This window comes from Carcharhinus amblyrhynchos, chromosome 7 (genome assembly GCF_965287045.1).
Source record: "Carcharhinus amblyrhynchos chromosome 7, sCarAmb.v2.hapA, whole genome shotgun sequence".
NCBI lineage: Eukaryota > Metazoa > Chordata > Chondrichthyes > Carcharhiniformes > Carcharhinidae > Carcharhinus > Carcharhinus amblyrhynchos.
Window position 1 is genome coordinate 30321359 of NC_137330.1, and position 19565 is coordinate 30340923.

Sequence of the window (19565 nt, forward strand, 5' to 3'; positions counted from 1 at the left end):
GTGAGAATAGAAATTTTGGGTGGAATTTTCCCGTCCCATCTGTGGAGGGTTTCACGGTGAGCATAAGTGAGGAATCTAGTAGCAGGCAAAAAGTTGGAAGCCACTGGTGTAAAAACAGTTTGCAATTCTCCTGATTGGTTGGGTTGATGGAGAATCAGTTGACCCACTGTCAAGTGGCATGAATGCCATTTGTGTTCATTAAAATCTGATGCATGCTTATTTAAAAACAGCTGCTTGCTGGAATTTCCTCACACTTTCCAATCTCGCATCTTGCCAGCGGGTAATTACGTTGGCCTGTATTCAATTTGAAAATGAGCAGCATGCACAAGTCATTCCTCCATTTGTTTGTGACTTTGAGGTAAAAGCAATATACGTAGCCTATCTGCCATTCTCTTTTTGCAATAAACACCACATTGCTGGGGCTGCAGCATTGGTCTGTGCCCGCTCTTTGTTGACATAGTCCAAAAGGACACACAGTGAAGCAGCAATCATGCAAGCCTCTACTTTTGAACACTGACCACTAGTGTGGTCGAGGTTGGAGAGTGCAGGGGTCTTCTGACCGGTGGCTGGTACCAACATCAACAAAGACAAAACTCTGCTATGGTACTCAGGCAAGATTCCACTTTCACAAATAATTATTGCGACTGGGAGTGGGGTATGAGGTGGTAGAATTCTTTGTCAAAATGGATATTGATGTAGTTGAGTCCAGAGTCCGGAATCTCAGTAAAAGTAGTCATGGTGGTATGATTCATGAATTGAACGTGATGGACTGGGAAATATTATGGAAACGCAAGACAGTAGACAGGCAATGGCAAGTGTTTAAGGACCAAATCAAAGTTGTTTATTTCTGTTTGACACCAGAGTGATAAGGGAACTGTGACTAATCCATGGCTTACAAGGGAAATTAGAGAGAGTATCAGATTCAAGAAAGAAGCATACAAATTGGCAAGAAAAAGCATTAAGCCTGAGGATTGGGAACAGTTTAAAATTCAGCAAAGGAAGGTGTTAAGGGTAAGATCCTGGCATGGATAGAAGATCGGCTGGCTGGCAGAGCGTGGGAATGAAGGGTTCTTTTTCAGTTTGGCAGCCAGTGACAAGTGGTGTGTATCGGGGTCAGTGCTGGGACCATAACTTTTCGTAATATACATTAACGATTTGGAAGAAGGAATTGAAGGCACTGTCGCTAGGTTTGCAGATGATACAAAGATATGTAGAGGGAGAAGTAGTATTGAAGAAGCAGTGGGGGGGGGGATGCTGGTGGGGGCTGCAGAAGGAATTGAACAAGTTAGGACAGTGGGAAAAGTGGCAGATGGAATACAATGTGAAAAAGTGTGCAGTTATGCACGTTGGAGGGAGGAATGGAGGCATAGGCTATTTTCTAAATGAGGAAATGCTTAGGAAATCATAAGCACAAATGGACTTGGAAGTCCTTGTTCAAGATTCTCAAGATTAACATGCATGTTCAGTCGACAGTTAGGAAGGCAAATGCAATGTTAGCATTCATGTCAAGAGGGCCAGGATACAAAAGTAGGGGTGTACTTCTGAGCCTGCATAAGGCTCTGGTCAGATCCCATTTGGAGTATTCTGAGTAGTTTTGGGCCCTGTTTCTATGGAAGGATGTGCTGGCCTTGGAAAAGATCCAGGGGAGGTTCACAAGAATATACCCCGGAATGAAGAGCTTGTCGTATGAGGAATGGTTGAGGACTCTGGGTCTGTATTCATTGGAGTGTAAAAAGATGAGGGGAGATTTTATTGAAACTCACAGAATACTGCGAGACAAAGAACAACAGAACAGACAAAGAACAACCCAGCACGGGAAACAGGCCCTTCGGCCCAACGAGCCCGCGCCACCGCATCCTCCTACACCTACCCTGCCCTGCGTGTAAGCGAGTGGAACCCCTAACTTAGCCAGATTCGGGGAGAATAGTGTAGTGTCAGTTTGGTACACCAATCAGCCTAAGAGCACATCTTTGGGGTGTGGGAGGAAACCGGAGCGCCCGGAGGAAACCCACGCAACCACAGGGAGAATGCGCAAACTCCCACAGAAACAGGCCCAAATCCATGTATCTGCACAGCTAGCAGTGCTAGTCACCGAGCTGTTGCGGCGCCCGTCTACCGGTCCAGGATCAAGCACACACACCGACACGAAGTACTAGGCCACTCCCGGAACCTCCAAGCGCAGCCCACACATGACCCACCGTGTGCACGCCCCGTGTTTGACACGAGGTGGACCTCCACCTGCAGAATAAAAAGACAAAAACGTTAACATGTAAGTCTGCATTTCCGGTGTCTCCCGAGGCTCTGACCCTATTTAATACCCCCTACTATAACCCTCCATCCTTGTTTCGCTCATGTGTCTATCTAAGTAAACCTTAAACAAGTCCAACATGCCTGCCTCCATCACCCTACTCGGTAGCGCGTTCCATACCCCCACGACCCTCTGCGTGAAGAACCTTCCTCTCATATCCAATAGATAGAGAGGATGTTTCCACTGGTAGGAAAAACTAGAACCAGAGTACACGACCTCAGACCAGAGAGAAGATCCTATAGAACAGAGATGAGGGGGAATTCTTTCAGCCAGATAATGGTGAATCTGTGGAACTCTTTGCTGCAGAAGGCTGTAGAGGCCAGGTCATTGAGTGTCTTTAAGACAGAGATAGGTAGGTTCTTGATTAATAAGGAGATCAGGGGTGATGGGGAAAAGGCAGGAGATTGGGGATGAGAAAAAGATCAACCATGATTGAATGGCGGAGCAGACTCGATGGGCCAAGTGGCCTAATTCTGCTCCGATGTCTTATGGTCATAAGACCAATGGATTGACTAAGAAGGGGATTAAGGGAGTTTGAAAATAAGCATGTGGGAACATAAAAACTGACTGTAACAGTTTCAGTAGTATGTAAAAAGAAAAACATTAACAAAAACGAATGTAGGCCCTTTACAGTCAGAAATGGGAGAATTCATAATGAGGAATTAAATTCATAGTTTGCTTCAGACTTTGCAAAGGGAGACATGAATAATATAACAGAAATTCTGAGAAAAACAGGTTTTAGTGAGGAGTTGAAGGGAATCAGCATTAGTAGAGAAATGGTTTTGGGGAAATTGATGGGATTGAAAATGGATAAATATCCATGGCCTGATCATCTTCATCCCAGATTACTTGGCCCCGGAAATAGTGGATCCATTGGTGGTTATTTTCCAAAAGTTCCATGGACTCTGGACTGGTTCCTACAGATTGGGCTTACATTAGCTACACTACCACTATCCTAAAAAGGAGGTAAAGAGAAAACAAGGAACTGAAGACCAGGGAGCCTAACATCAGTAGTGGAAAGTTGCTAGAGTCCATTACCAAAGATTTCATAACTCAGCTTTTAAAAAGCAGTGGTATAATCAGACAAAGTCAGCATGGATTTACAAAAGGGGAATCATGCTTGATGAATCTATTGGAATTTTTTTGAGGATGTAACTAATAGAGTTGACCAAGGAGAACCAGTGCATCTGATTTACTTAGACTTTCAGAAGACTTTGAAAAGGTCTCACGTAACAGACTACTATGTAAAGTTAAACTGCGTGGGATTGCAGGTAATGTCTTGAGATGGATGGAAAGCTGGTTAGCAGAGAGGAAGTAAAGAGTTGGCATAAATGGGTCTTTTTCTGATTGGCAGTCAGTGACTAGTGAGGTACAGCAGGGATCTGTGCTAGGACCCCAACTGTTCACATTACATCATAATGATTTGTAAGAGAGAACTAAGTGTATTATCTCCAAACTTGAAGATGATACGAAGTTGGATGGAAGATGAGCTATGAGGAGGATGCAAAGATGCTTCAGTGTGATTTGGACAGGCTGTGTGTGGGGGCAACTGCAGTATAATGTGGATAAACGTGAGGTTATCCACTTTGGTAGCAATAACGGGAAGACAGATCAGTACATGAATGGGTGTAAATTGAGAGAGATGGATACTCAGTGAGATCTTGGTTTCCTCGTGCATCAGTCACTGAAAGTAAGCATGCAGGTACAGCAGGCAGTAAAAAAGGCAAATGGTACCTTGGCCTTCATAGCAAGAGGATTTGCATATAGGAATAAAGATGTTTTACTTCAATTGTATAGAGCGTTGGTGAGGCCACATCTGGAGTATTGTATGTAATTTTGGTGTCCTTATCTGAGGAAGGATGTCCTTGTTACAGAGGAAGTACAGCAAAGATTTACCAGGCTGATTCTTGGGATGGCAGGTCTGTCACATGAGGAGAGACTAAGTCAGTTAGGATTATACTCATTGGGGTCTAGAAGAGTGAGAGGGGATCTCATAGAAACTTATAAAATTCTGACAGGGTTAGACAGGGTGGATTCAGAAAGAATGTTCCCTAAGGTGGGAGAATCTAGAACTAGGGGTCGCAGTTTGAGGATTAGAGATAAACCTTTTAGGGCCGATGCAAGGAGAAATTTCTTCACCCAGAGTGTGGTGAATTCACTACCACAGAATGTAGTTGAGGCCAAAACCATTGTCTGATTTCAAGAAGAAATTATATAGCTCTAGGGACTAAAGGGATCAAGGAATATGGGGGGGGGGGGGGGGACAAGGGGGATCAGGTATTGAATTTGATGATCAACCATGATCAAAATGAAAGGTGAGGCAGGCCAGAAGGGCCAAATGGCCGACCCCTGCTTCTAGTTTTTATGTTTCTTTGAGCTGGTGGCTGCCCTTTGGCAGCCCTCCAAGTGCTGGAGACCTGAGCTGTCCCTGTCTCTGACTGCTGCCGGTGTTGAAATTAGAATCTAAGCCTAATCCTGAGCTATGTCCACAGATTGGGTGTGTGCTGTGATGGTTCTTCCAGAACTTCACCTTTTGGACATGGTATGGAGCAGGAATGCTCCTGGGCTGCCTGTGGGCCTTGAAGTTCTGATGCCTAGAAAATAAAAAAGAGGTTCTGTTGCAGAGCAAAAGCTATATAATACTGCATGTGACTCACTGATTGTCAGGATTGATGGCTGAGGGAGCTGAGATCCTTACTCGGTTGTTGGGTGAGACCAATCTTTATTTCCCCACTGAAGTGGTCCCTGTCTCAGCAAGCTTGGCAGCAGCCTCCTTGAACTTGAGGGCAATGATATCAGCCATCCTTTCCTGAGTCTGTGCTCATTCCTTGCTTTTGTGTTCCACCTTGGCCTTTATTTCGAATGAAAAAAGGCACGTGATGAGAAGGGCTGGAGCAACAGTTGGGTGTGTGGTTACTTCTCCCCAGAAGGGCCAGTGGATGGAGTGTGAGCAAGATGACAGATAGATAGGATTGTGGTGATATGATATTCTCTGACAGGCACTATTGATATGTGCCCCCCGCTGATGGTAATGTCATGGAGGAAGTAGCCATTTGACTTCATGATACCATGTGAGTTTGATTATAGAGGGAGCTGAAGGGCGTCTTACTCTAATGGAGCAGATGAGGTCATTTACCCTCTTTCTGCACTGATGGCACTCTGGCACCATTGCCAGCCATGTTGGACTGTTCTGTGATGGTCTCCCGGGTCAAAGATGTGCCGTTTATATGCTTTACGGAGCCATTTCTGGGAAATAGGACATACCCATGAGCTTACACTCCCTTCTGATCAAGGCCTTCAGGGCCTAGTGGGTGAAGCAGGGTTATGTTTTCTTGAGGCTAAGAACCATGTTCTTTTACTTGCCAGACATCTGTGACAGTCTCCTGAAGGCAGGTCAACTGGAGAGAGTGAGATGTATGAGTTGGATTGGTGTTTAAATATGGCACCCAGACCTTTGACTTGCCAGCTGACAGCGGGCAGACGAATCCACTTCCAACCCACCAGCTGCTTCATCCCAATCCTCACCTGTTCATAGTTCATGAAGAGACCCAAGTTCCCACAATACCAGCCCGGTAGGCTGGGTGCCACCTAAACTGCCCCATCATTGCCTTTAGCCTCATTAATGGAAAATTCCACCTGCCGTCTTCCTGCAAGAGGATGGTCGGTTCATGCTGTATGGAGTCAGTGCCTCTCCAATCCTAGTCATCTGCAGGAGGCTGCTCTGCGACCCTGGAAGTCGCCCTGAACACTGAAATTCAGAATTGAGAGGAAAAAGATCTGTGCATCCGTTGCAGCTCACAGGTCTTCAATGGAAACAGCTGCTGCCCCACCATCAAAAACTGTACAGTGGTCTTTTTCACAGGCCTGCAGATAGAATGTGAGGCTGGTAACAGAGATGTGCCTCTGACAGTGGGGTAAAACAAATGAATTGAGGGGATGGGCACTGATTGATAGAGATTTTTGATGAGCGGGTAATGGGACAATAGCCATTTGATCGCTGGATGATACAAGTGGTGTAGTTGGGAGGACATAGCATGTGAAGTTGCATTCACTCACCTTGTCAAGTCATGTAAACTCATTCAGTTTATTGCTACACTTCATCTATGTCCCTGGAGCAACATTCCTGCCACTTGCTTCAGCTGCTTGCTCCCACTGCCTCCTGAGTATCTACCTACTGAGCCTCCTGCAGATACAGGTAGCCCCTCCTTTCCATATCTTGCACCAAGAGCACCTGCGCAGTGTTTGTGAATGTTGCTGAATGCTCTCTCACAGATTCAGCCTTTCCTCAAAGTATCACACACAGATTAATATTTCAAATGACTGCCATCAATTGTAGCCACATTGCACCTTCCATTTACAAGATGCCAGATGTCTCTGGCTACTGTTAGCAACTCACGAAATTGGCCACTCTGCTCATGCATACAACTAATACAGAGCACGGGAGTGCTGGCTCATTGTGGCAACCACATACAGCAGCTGGCAGCGGCAATTTACAGTGCAACCTCCAGTGCAATGAACAGACACAGGTTAATCACAAACCATTGAGCTAGTTAACCAGCTTCTCCCCCTCGATGTCCTAACACCTCTGCTTATTTATATAAAACTCTAACCCTTCCATAGTTGGTGCCTATAAATGTATACATTTGGCAGTAATTCACTGACTGCCCTCAAATAACCTTTGTTTGACAGCAGACAATAAATGAAGGAAGTTTGCAAATCTCACCATTGATCCGTTTAACATGTTCTAAAATCAAGATGCAATTCTAGCTTTGGATATCACCAAACATCTGTGGACAATCTTCAGCTAAACGTTTTAGATGAACTTTCATCTGGACCTTGTGCTGTGGAGCACAGCTAAGAAAAGAATGTTTATAAGGCAACTGTTCGCCCATGAGAGGATGGTCGGGAAGCTGCACACTTAATCTCTGTTAAGAAGTATGCAGATCTAAAGGTGAAATGGAACACTGGGGCTATTATCAGTAGTTGATGCCATTGGAGGTGTGCTATAAAGGATTACTGGCTGGATCACTTACGATCTGTCTTAAGAAGAATAGACTCGTGGGAAGGCAATGGAGGATTATTCTTTGAAAAAGGGAATGTGCTACAGAAATGGAATCTCGGTTCATCTGGAAGGTCACAAGCCAAATTCCCATGATGTGATGGATGTGGCGCATAATGTCTGATAAGCCGTAGCCTTCATGAATGCATACCTTTGCCCTGTCTGAAACAGTGGCTGATTGGTCATAAGTGAAACTCATTGTAGTGGCTGTATGCTCATGTCAATCTTATTCCCAGAGTTATTACTTGGTGTTAAAATAAAATTGATTAGACATTAATGGCTCATTTCATGGAGTATCATTATGCAGTTGGAACAAACAGAAAAGACTTATATTAGTCGCTTGAGCAATGAATGATTTCTTCTCTGGTAGCAGTTTTTACCAATAATGGGAATGTCAGATGAATTGAGTTTAATGAAACAAAGTTTAAAAGCTTAAATGGAAATTGATACATAATGTAGCACTGGATCATTTAAAAACAATACTATGAACAGGGATATAACTTGGGTATTTAAAATGATGAAAAATGCGTATGATGTAGACACAAACAGACTAAATTCAACTAAGAACATAAAACAAAGGAAACGAGCTTAAATGCTTGCATCTTAAGTGAGGGAGCAGATGGGGAGCCTTTTTTCTTGAGTGGTAGAAGATCAAAACAATGCAATATTGATTTACAGCTTCAGTGAAACCAATAAATAATTGGTTCGTACTGAGCATGAAGCTTAATAGAGAAAAAAACAATGAAAAATCACATTCTTGTATTGCTAAGGACAGATGTCAGAGGTAGGTTCTTTACTCAGAGGGTAATAAGGGTGTGGAATGCCCTTCCTGAAGCAGTTGTGGACTTGCCAACTTTAAGGACATTCAAATGGTCATTGGATAGGCATATGGATAACGTTGGAATAGTTTAGGTTAGAGGGTCATTAGATTCATTTCACTGGTTGGTGCAACATCGAGGGCCAAAGGGCCTGTACTGCGCTGTAATGTCCTATGTTCTAAGCCTCAAGAGCCATCTTATGTGGAAAACAGTGAAGCATCAATAATAGAGATTGCTTTGGTGTTATTTTTCCTGGACATTCCTTAACTGGCTTGAATAACTAGATTGTATAGGAAGGCGGCAAAGCAGGTTAAGGATCCCTTATGGAGTTCTAAATGAACGTTCCAAAGATTTTCACAGGTGGGCTTTGAAAAGGACTGCTGAACCAGAAAAGGATAAAAATGAAGAGCGGGAACAGAAGGCTTGACTGAAGCTGACAGTTTTGAGATCATTTTTAACTGGAGCGAGATCTAGGGAGAGAGTTCCAGAAAACACAACTAAAACAGCCAACAATTAGCAAGTGAAATAGGAAGGGTTAATTCAAGGCTGTAGTCAGATCACTTCTTGGAGACATTTATTACTACACAAGAAATTAATCCATTTACTATCCAACATTAAACACACATTAGGACCATTTTTAATCTCCCTTCCATGCTAATAGAAATCTCATAATTTTGCATATTGCAAGCATCAGATTAGTTGCCTGATATCACATTTAGACATGTACTGGATTGCATAATCTTCCATTTTTGAGCATCCTGTGTTTTTTACTCCTATGAGTTACTCACTGCGCAAACAATTTGTAGAATGTTTGCACTACACATTATTTAAACAAAGGAATCTGTATTTAATTTTTTCATGAGTGGCATGCATGAACAAACTGAATTGTTTAACTGAGCAAGAAAGCAAATCAAATGTCAATTGATGACATTTTGTTCTTATCAAATTATAACTTGGAAATTTTAACAGGAAGAAGGAATGAGGTAGATTGTTTTTACACAAAGGTCAATAGTTTGACTTACTGAGTTTATAAATAGGTTACCCACCTTGGAGCTTTGCCTTTTGGAACCATGCGTTGTGGTACTTCAGTCACACCGTTCCACAATGTTTCTCTCAATTTAGATTTGAAGCTAGCAGTTCAAGAAATAGGTCGATGCACTAGACATTGAGGGATATTGTGTTAAACTGAGGGGGGTCAAAAAGGGACAGACCGATTTGATCCAATTGTTCATTGTCATTTGTTATATCTCAATATTAATTTCAAAAACATTTCCTCTTCATTTCCTTAGCAAGTCAATGTCTATTCAAACTCTAAACATACATGATTAAAGGGAATAAGCCTGATGATTTTAAGACCAAGTTCATATTTGAGCTTTTTGAAGGAATGCATTTGGATTTTGCAGATTTTCTTTTATCTCAAGATATTTTTGGCAAAGCATTCAATGGCCTGTAGCACTTTTTCTCACATCTGTCCAATTTCCTTGTCCTGCCTACAGCTTTCTTGTCTGTGCTTTGTTTTCGCTGCCAATTGAACCATATGGCTACATCCTTTTTTAGAAAACTGAGACAGCTGTGAAAGCTCAAAGTTTGAGCATCAGTAACACTACTTTGTGAACCTGTTGAAAAGGTTTGATCTTTGTTTAATTCTAAAGACTTATTAACAAAAAACAAAGGGATGATTGAATCCAGGAATCAGCATTGTTAAAACTAAGTGCTATTTATTTAGGAAGATATGTTATAGCAGCTTTGGCAAAGTAAAATTTCCAATTCTGTAAACTACATGAAAAAGAGGCTTAAGTTTTAAAGTTGTTTAATATAATCTGTTACTTTTCTAATTGTCTCAAAACACCTATTGGAATTCAAATACACAAATGTTGTATAAATATAGTCACATAAGAGTATAGATACAGCCTGGAAATTGTAAGTTAATGTGCAGATCAAGAGTTTACATAAATTTCTAATGATTTTCAAGTATGCTCATTAACCCCTCTTTTTGCTGTGCTGTAGCTTAATAATATATTCTATACTTTACCTCCCACACTGTACAGTGGGGCAATTAACAATTAGACCTAACACTTAATGACGACAAACAGCAATGCAACGATACCATAGAGTTGGGAAACTACTGCTGATGAAATATTGCTGTGCCATGCTATGCTTTGTCACATGGAGGGAAAAAAGCATTTCATCATGAGCCCTAGAAACACAAAGATGCTCTGGTTTTGTCACCAGGCTGAGAAACAAAGAGACCTTGCAGCAAAGCCACATAAATTCCTTTTCCATGGTCAATTTGCAACTGTAATCAAAGTTACAGCCTCACCTATCCAGGAGACTACAACTTCCCTCCAGGGTGCGAGGGGGGCTGGAAGGGAAAAGGGGAGAGCTGGGAGGAATAGGGTTGACGAGAAATCCCTGCAAAAGTGGGGCCAGTCCCATAGGGAAGTTTCTATTTGGAAATTGTTGTTTGATGAGCATGGGTGGAATTCTTGCCGCGGGGGGGGGGGGGGGGGGGGTGGAAGTAGTCAAGGCTCGAGGGAGACTACGGGGGGGGGCTCATGAGTGTGGGAGGAGTCCTAAAAGAGGTTGGTTTGGGTCTGTATAATAGTTATCCAGAAGTTAGGAGGAGTTTTTAGTTTTCTAACTTTTTCTGGGTAAATATTGAAATAAAATAATCAGAATCATTTAAAGTTTGTGATTTAAGTCACAAATGTGGATAGTTTCCTATGCAGGGCAATTGCCCAGAGGAAGTTCATACATCCAAACTGTTGCCTCAGATACCCTATTTGCATAACATCTTGTATCAGAGATGCCACCTTTGATGAACACCATGAGACAACGGGATTGGAAAGGAAATAAAGAATGACTAACAGTACATTGATGGGGGAAAGCAAGTAGTCGGTGTTGCCCAAAGTCAGACACTTGCTAAATACACCTGCTTTCTGCCAGTGCTGCACCACTTGGGATCCAAGTGATATGAAGTTATTTGTAAATCGAGATCAATTTCTGAGCAGGATTACATATAATGAGAAACTTGTATTCATGTCAAAGAATTTGCTAGGTCAAAGAAGGAGTATGGAGATTGACTTAACTAGATCTCTATAGTCATGGATGAAAGATTCATCTGCATAGCAGACTGCAAGGAAGCATATGGCAACTCCTGTGGCATCAGCAGTGGAAACCTCAGCGGCACACATCAAAAGAATAGTAGTTGCATCTCTCACGAATGCTTCTCCAGAGGCTTTGGGCTAAATCTTCAAAAGGCATTCTTGGCTAGCCTCACCACGTTGGGAGATTATCTAGAAAAAGTCTTGAGGTGGAGTTGCTCAAACTCCAAGACTGCCTGTCGGACAGAATGAGAGCGAAGTTGAGAGCTGTGATTGTGGACTGAGTTATTTTGACAATAAAGTTGCTGACAGATCCTTGCAGAAGTGCCAGCAGATCGACCTGAAAATACTTGGAGCAGGATGACCACAATGGCAATACAGTGCACAGCGCTAGTACCTCTGTGCACCACGGAATCCCAGTAATCTGTCAAGGAACTCTGCAGCCGACAGAAGCTATACATTCAGCAGCACACGATCACTTAGAAGAAATAAGAAATTGGGTGTTGGATGTTGCAGACAGTTCAAAAGCACAGTAACTACACTTGCATACCATACAATTAAATCAAAGATTGTATTGTGAACATTATACTGAGCATTTCTGTGCAATTGTTTGAACTTGAATGAAAAACAGGGTTGAAGGTATTTGTGGACCGACAGTGGCGCAATGTGTCCCTTGCCCAAGAAGGTTAGGATCCTCATTTCAATAAATTTCACAACAATTAACAGGCTTCCCTGTTGTATCATCTTGTTTCCACCCCCACATTTGGAATTGCCCCTTTGCCATCATGTCGGCAAAGTTTAGGGATCACGAAAGGTCCTTGGTAGACAGGATTAAAGAGAATCCCAAGGCATTATATACATACATTAGGAACAAGAGGGTTGTAGAGAGAGTCAAAACTCTCAAGAACAAAGGAGAGGAATTATGCTTAGAACCCAAGGAAGTAGGTGAGATCCTAAATGAATACTTTGTATCAGTATTCACAAAGGAGAGAGACACATTGATTGGTAGTGTCTCAGAGGGATGTGTAGACCCATTAGAACAAATCACAATTACATGGGAGGAAGTGTTAGGTGTTTAGGAAGCATTAAGGTAGACAAATCCCCAGGGCTAGGTGGCATCTGTCCTAGATTACTGAGAGAGACAGGAGATGAAATTGCTAGGTCTCTAAAAAAAATCTTTGTTTCTTCATTGAACATAGGTGAGGTCCCAGAGGATTGGACGTTGGCAGTTGTAGTCCCGTTATTTAAGAAGAGTAGCAAGGATAACCCGGGTAATTATAGGCCAGTGAGCTCCACGTCCGTGGAAGGGAAATTGTTGGAGAAGATACTTAAAGATAGGATCTATACACATTTAGAACTGAATAGTCTCATTAGTGATAGACAACATGGTTTTGTATGAGGGAGGTCATGCCTCACAAATTTGGTTGAATTTTTTGAGGAGGTGACAAAAATGATTGACAAGGGAAGGGCCATGGGTGTCATCTACATGGATTTTAGTAAAACATTTGACAAGGTCCCTCGTGGCAGGCTGGTGCAGAAGGTTAAATCTCACATGATCAAACTAGCTAGATGGCTACAGAACTGGCTTGGCCATAGAAGACAGGGAAGCAATGGAGGGGTCTTTTTCTGATTGGAGGTCTGTAACAGGTCTGTGACCTCCACAGGGGTCTGTCCTGGACCTCTGCTGTTTGTGATATATATAAATGATTTGGAAGATGATGTAGCTGGTCTAATTAGTAAGTTTGCAGATGACACACAGATTGCTGGAGTTGCAGATAGTGATGAACAATGTCAGAGAATAAAGCAGGAAGGAGGTAGACTTGAAAATTGGGTGGAGAAATGGCAGATGGAATTTAATCCAGATAAATGCAAAGTGATGCATTTTGGTATAACTAATGCAGGGGGAAGCTATACAATAAATGGCAGAACAATCAGGAGTATAGACACACAGAGAGGGATCTGGGTGTGCAAGTCCACAGATCCTTAAAGGTGGCTGCACGTGTGGAAAAGGTGGTGAAGAAGGCATATGGCATGCTTGCCTCTATTGGAGGGAGCATAGAGAATAAAAGTTGGCATGTGATGTTGCAGTTATATAAAACATTAGTTCGGCCACATCTAGAATACTGCGTCCAGTTCTGGTCACCACACTACCGGAAAGATGTGGAGGCTTTGGAGAGAGTACAGAAAAGATTTACCAGGATGTTGCCTGGTATGGAGGGTATTAGCTATGAGGTAAGATTGAGTAAACTTGGGTTGTTCTCCCTGGAAAGATGGAGGTTGAGGGGTGACCTATTAGAAGTTTATAAAATTATGAAGGGCACAAGATAGGGTGAACAGTTGGAAGCTTTTCCCCAGGTCAGAAATGACAAACACAAGGGGTCACAAGTTCAAGGTAAGGCGGGGGCAAGGTTCAATACGGATATACGGGGATGTATTTTACACAGGGTGGTGGGGGCCTGGAATGCATTACCAAGCAAAGTGGTTGAGGCAGACATGCCAGGATCATTTAAGACTTATCTAAATAGCCACATGATCAGACTGGGAATAGAGGGATACAAATGGATGGTCTAGTTGGGAGCACATGGTCAGTGCAGGCTTGGAGGGCCAAAGGACCTGTTCCTGTGCTGTATTGTTCTTTGTTTACAACTGCTTTCCCACAAAAGGAATCTGCTGAGAACACAAGTATAGCCCCAGGAGGAGAGGGACATGCCTAGACAGTGCCCTCACACAGCTCTCTGGCACTATTCCCTGGGGCACTATTGGTTGCGTGTATGTGTATATGTTGGGGGGAGGGGTTCACTTATGCTTCTGGAGTGTCCCTTCTGTCTGTTTTTCTCCAAGTATGTGTGTGGGGAGGTGGGTGATAGTTTGGAGATCAGGATTCCCGGATACTTGCTTTTTCCAGCACCCCTCTGCCAATGTGATGGCATGCACCATGCCACCAGATTTTTTTCTGTAGAACACTGGAATGTCTGGAGAGAAAAGCCAATGAGCTGCACACCAGTTTTTTCACCTCGGTCAGCACTCTGGGCCAAGAGTGGAAAGTGCCACCTGAGTTCTGCACTGAGCTTCAGTTAAGAGAGTTGGAAACACTAAACAGGCATGGCCCCCTGTTGAGAGCCCTCCTCAACTTTCTACCACCAGTTAATTCATGCGCTATTCCAAGGGGAATACAAGTAGGACTCCCACATCAGTGAGAATGGGCGGCACAGTAATGAGCACTGCTACCTCACAGCACCAGGGACCTGGTTCAATTTGTGGCTTGGGCCACTCTGTGTGGAGTTTGCACATTCTCTGCATGTCTGCATGGGTTTCCTCTGAGTGCTCTGGTTTCCCCACACAGTCCAAAGGTGTGTGGGTTAGGTTGATTGGCCATGATAAATTGTCCCAGGATGCGTAGGTTAGAGGGTTTAGTGGGATGAATATGTGGGGTTATAGGAATAGGGCCTGGGTGGGACTGTTGACGGTGCAGACTTACTGGGTCGAATGGCCGCCTCCGGCACTGTAGGGCTTCTGTGATTCTATGATTTCTATGAAAGTAGTATGATCAGAAACCTTACTGTCATCAAAAAGTCCATCAACACCTGCTACATCATTCCCTGTAGACCTTTGCAACTTGAAACAGTTATGCAAAGCGCCAAATACTTGTAAAAACATTGCAACATGCAGAGCAACTTATCACTTATTGATGATCCCTTTATATAGCTGGTAGGGGTCTTTTGCGTTGCTGATTAGAACAGATGTTCAGCTATGTGTGGTTAAGGGAGGCCATTAGCTGGAATATTGAGCTCCAAAATGGCACCATTAGAGTGAAATTAGTGTTGCATGCTAACTCTTGCCGCATCATGCCTGCTTTGCATATTGTTGGTGAACATTTACTCTTGCTGCACTAATGCCCTTATTAATTTCATGCCCTGTGATTCACTCCACAAGCATGCAAACATGCTATGGATGCTGTGTTCAAACACCAATGGGGGCACTAACCCAATCTCTTACCCATAGATTGCAGCTTTGAAACTGGGCAGCTCTGTCATTCAAAAAGCATCACCCTGAATTAATGCCTGGTATTAACGTTGCATCGCCGTTCTCACTTCCATCTTGTTTTTTTTTCCATCAGTATCAGTTTGACAATTCTAAGGCTTCTTTGCAGGATAAAGTTGAGGAGCAGGCAGTCATCAACAGTTATTCATGAAATACCAAGGAATCTCCAATCAGTCAACACGTCTGAAGTACTGCTGTAAGATAGAAATGTTAAGCTCATCAGCTATATGATTGTAGGATGAGTTTCTTTGTATTTGCATTGCTTCTGTCAGTGGCTGGTGCAAAGTATGGGGAGTGCAGCTCTGCTCATCCTGGGAGTCACTCCCTTGCTCTTCCCCACCCTTTTCAACTATGATACAGCATTCAGATGGCAGCAGTTCAATGGCTCCAGAAATGCCTTGCATTTGAGCTGCAAATTACATACCAGTTTTGGCACTGCCACTAAAATCCAGACTGGCTCAGATAGGAATTGGCATTTCACACAAGTGGTCGGAACCATAACATCGAATTGAGTGTCAGACTGAAAGTCTGTATTGTTGTTAGAGCCATAGAAAAGTTTCAGCACAGAAGGAGGCCATTTGGCCTATCTTGTCCATTTCAGCCTGGGGGCATCCAGGTGTTCTTCTAATCCTACCTTCATGCAGCCCATTTCCTGTAGCTTACAACACTTAAGGTGTAGATCCAGGTACTTCACTACCAATCCCAGCAACGGATTCCAGACACCCACCACCCTCGGTGCAAAAAAAAGGTTCCTCCTGATGTCCCTTCTACACCTACTGCCACCTATCTGAAATCCATGCCCCCGGTTCTAGAATTCTTCACCAAGTGAAGCAATTTTAACCTGTCTACTCTTATCTCTTCCCCACATAATTTTATACACCCCTATCAAGTCATCCCTCAGCCTTCTTTGTTCCAATGAAAATAACCTCAACTGATCCAATCTCTCCTTGTAGCCACACTTCTCTAAGCCTGGCAACGTTCTTTAAATCTCCTCTGTACTCGAGAGAGCAATTAGGTCTTTCCTGTAATATGGTTAGTGGAGAAGTTTAAGACAGTTAGTGACTATGTTAAATAATGCACATGTGACTTCATTGACACACCTTTGGAAAGTAGGCTGGTTGAGACTACAGGTGTCACCATTGCTGGACTGAACAAAGTTAGAGAAATAGATACTGAGAGGCCAAGATGACTTTTACAGATCTTGGCACTGCTGTTTGAACTGTCGATCATGTCTCATGGGCTTCATAAATAGGCATGTTAAGAACAGAGATTAATGAACCCACATTGCTTTTAAGAAATTTTAATTGAAGAGCTTGAGACAAATCGTTATTCATTCCCTTTAACTCTTCCAAAAAGAACCTTGTGAATTAATCATCCACATCTAGAAAAATACTGTAGTTGTTGGTGTCTTAGCTGAACTTTTGAAGTCTTGAAAAATACATCCATAAATGAAGATCAATTTGCACACCAAGTATAAAAGTGAATCTCCAAAATGGGTGTGGGTGCTCATCATTTTGAAATGTTGCAGACATCCTCGTCAAAGACTAAACATGTCTTAAACTCCCATCTTTTTAAAATTATTTCTTCAATTATTTGATTTGATTTATTATTGTCACATGTATTAACATATAGGAAAGTATTGCTTCTTGCGCGCTATACAAAACATACTGTACATAGGAAAGGAGAGAGTGCAGAACGTAGTGTTACAGCCATAGCTAGGGTATAGAGAAAGATCAGTTTAATGCAAGGTAAGTCCATTCAAGAGTCTGACAGCAGCAAGGAAGAAGCTGTTCTTAAGTTGGTTGGTCCATGAATTCAGATATTTGTATCTTTTTCCCGATGGAAGAGACTGTGTCTGGAGTGCATCGGATTCTTAATTCTGGCTGCTTTTCTGAGGCAACAAAGTGTAGGCAAAGTCAACGTGTGGAAGGCTGATTTGTGTGATGGATTGGGCTATATTCATGATCTTTTGTAGTTTCTTGCAGTCAATACAGCCTATATTATCTGTTTGACCCTTCGCACTCAGTTATTAGGTAATGGTAAATAAAATATGCATTTGGGGGTTGAAAAATTGCAGTTGACTACTAATGGAGGGCAGCCCATTGTGGCTGAAGAAGGTAGAGGTGGGGAAGTGCACTGAAATCATGAAATAGCATTTCTTGATTAAATTGGTTAAATTAATATCACTCATTAATTTTTTATGTCAACCATAAGGATATACAAAACACTCAGATAAATATTCTTCATTGGCAGCATCCATATCTAAGATTGCAACGACAGTACTGGCCTTTCACAGGAAGTCAACAACAGTTATTTGTTACAAGGTAACATAACACTTGAGTTAACATGGGGTCAGAAAACATTTTTTTTACTTAACACTCTCCTTTATTGTGAACCACGTCAAATCTTTTACAAGTTTATGCACTCTTGGTAGCACAAGTGCGCTTCTTCTTGACCATAACTGGTTTCTGATTCTTCAGAAAAGCACTAGCATGGCCAAGTGCAGCCATGCGGAGATCTTTTCAGTACTTGTTCTTACTAATGATATGTCGCCAACTGTTCGGTGTAGCATGGCCGTTCTTGTTGATGGTGATCTTTTCGTAGGATGTCGCTGGCTTACGCTGACCCACTCACTTCTTGAGGATGACCACCATTCCTTTTCCGTCAGCTGCTGGCTCTACACCTACAGTTTTGCCATAAGTCCATTGCAATGGAAAGAGTTTCTGGCCTTCAGATTGTTGGGCACAGTGTTATAAACCTCCTTGTTCCTTTTAATGAGGGAGCTGGAGCAGTTGCAAATGATCATCCATTGGAGATGAGCTGACATTGTGATCCCCTGCTCCACTCCACCACCCTAATGTTCCACTGAAGGAGTGGAGTGCAACCACACAGAAATTTGGAATATACTATGCAGTGTAAACAAACTGGCCACACCCGACCACCATTTCTTTTAGGACACAACCCTAGCTACACGAGGAATCACACTGTGCTACACCAGGCCATGTACAACAAAGAAAATTTTCTGATATTTTCTCTCTGTGGAATTAATCTTGCTTTTGTTGTGAGAAAAACTTTATTCTGGCATGGAAATGGTACATTGAATTATTTACCAAATTCAGATTAGCAGTATAATTAAAATTATATTTGCAAGTTCATTGGAGGACCCATCTCCAGCAAGAGAATTGCCAGACTCTTCCAGAACTTCAAGGATATTTGGTTATAGTGGGACTGTAGCAGTGGGGAGAGATATTTCCCAGTATTGTGACATGAGAAAATTTGGGCTCGAAGAATTCCAGTATCCTCCCTTTCTCTCAAGGGTATTCTGTTAATCTGAAATCATTAGATGTCTTTAATCTCTCCCTGAGTTTATCATTTATCAAACACATTTTTAACACCATGTATTCTCAAACTAGGCTTCTTTTCCTGAGTGACACCTTATTACAAAGGTTTCCTTCTTGGGATGAGCAGCTCAGAAAAGCATATACCAATATATGGCACATTGGTTCACACTGCTACCTCGCAGCACCCGGGTTTGATTCCCGGCTTGGGTCACTGTGTGGACTCTGCACGTTCTCCTTGTATCTGTGTGGATTTCCTCCAGATACTCCGGTTACCTCCCATACTCTGAAAGATATGCTGGTTAGGTACATGCTGAATTCTCCCTCAGTGTACTAGAACAGGTGCCAGTGTGTGGTGACCAGGGGATTTTTGCAGTAACCTAATTGCAGGGTTAATGGAAGCCTAATTGTGATGACTAATAAATAAACTTTAAACTTAAAACATATGGTGAGCAAACTTTAATTAATTCATAAAACCCCGGTCTGTTCATTAGTTGAAAACACAATTCTTAATTTTTCTGGCTTTAGATAAAAATGAGAGGGCAATCCAGATAAAGATTAAATCACTCCCAACTACTTCTGGCATCTACTTTTGGGAAAATTGAAATAAAAGCAGAAAATGCTGGTAATACTGAGCAGGTGAGGCAAGATTGTGAAGAGTGGAACAGATTTGACCTTTCAGGTCTGTGACTTGTCCAGCTGTGCCAAACTGCAAATATTACTTGGAAATCTGAGTCAATGCTTTGGATATGAATTGGATTTTAACACGTAATTGATCAACTTTCTCTGATTTTTTTTTGTTTTTCCTGTATCAGTTCTATTGCTGGAGTGTGAGTGCAAAATGAAATACCAATTACAGGAGGTCCTAGCCTGAGTAAATTAATCAAGGTTCAAGGA

At 42.5% G+C, this 19565-nt stretch overlaps 1 protein-coding gene and 1 pseudogene across 1 annotated transcript in view; one reads left to right on the forward strand and one right to left on the reverse strand.

Annotated features, from left to right (window-relative positions):
• The window catches only part of sntg2 (syntrophin, gamma 2), a 221215-nt gene that overhangs the window by 69489 nt on the left and 132161 nt on the right, over positions 1 to 19565 (forward strand). The gene's annotated exons all lie outside the window — the stretch shown is intronic.
• On the reverse strand, positions 17902 to 18157 carry LOC145345434 (large ribosomal subunit protein eL28 pseudogene; annotated as a pseudogene).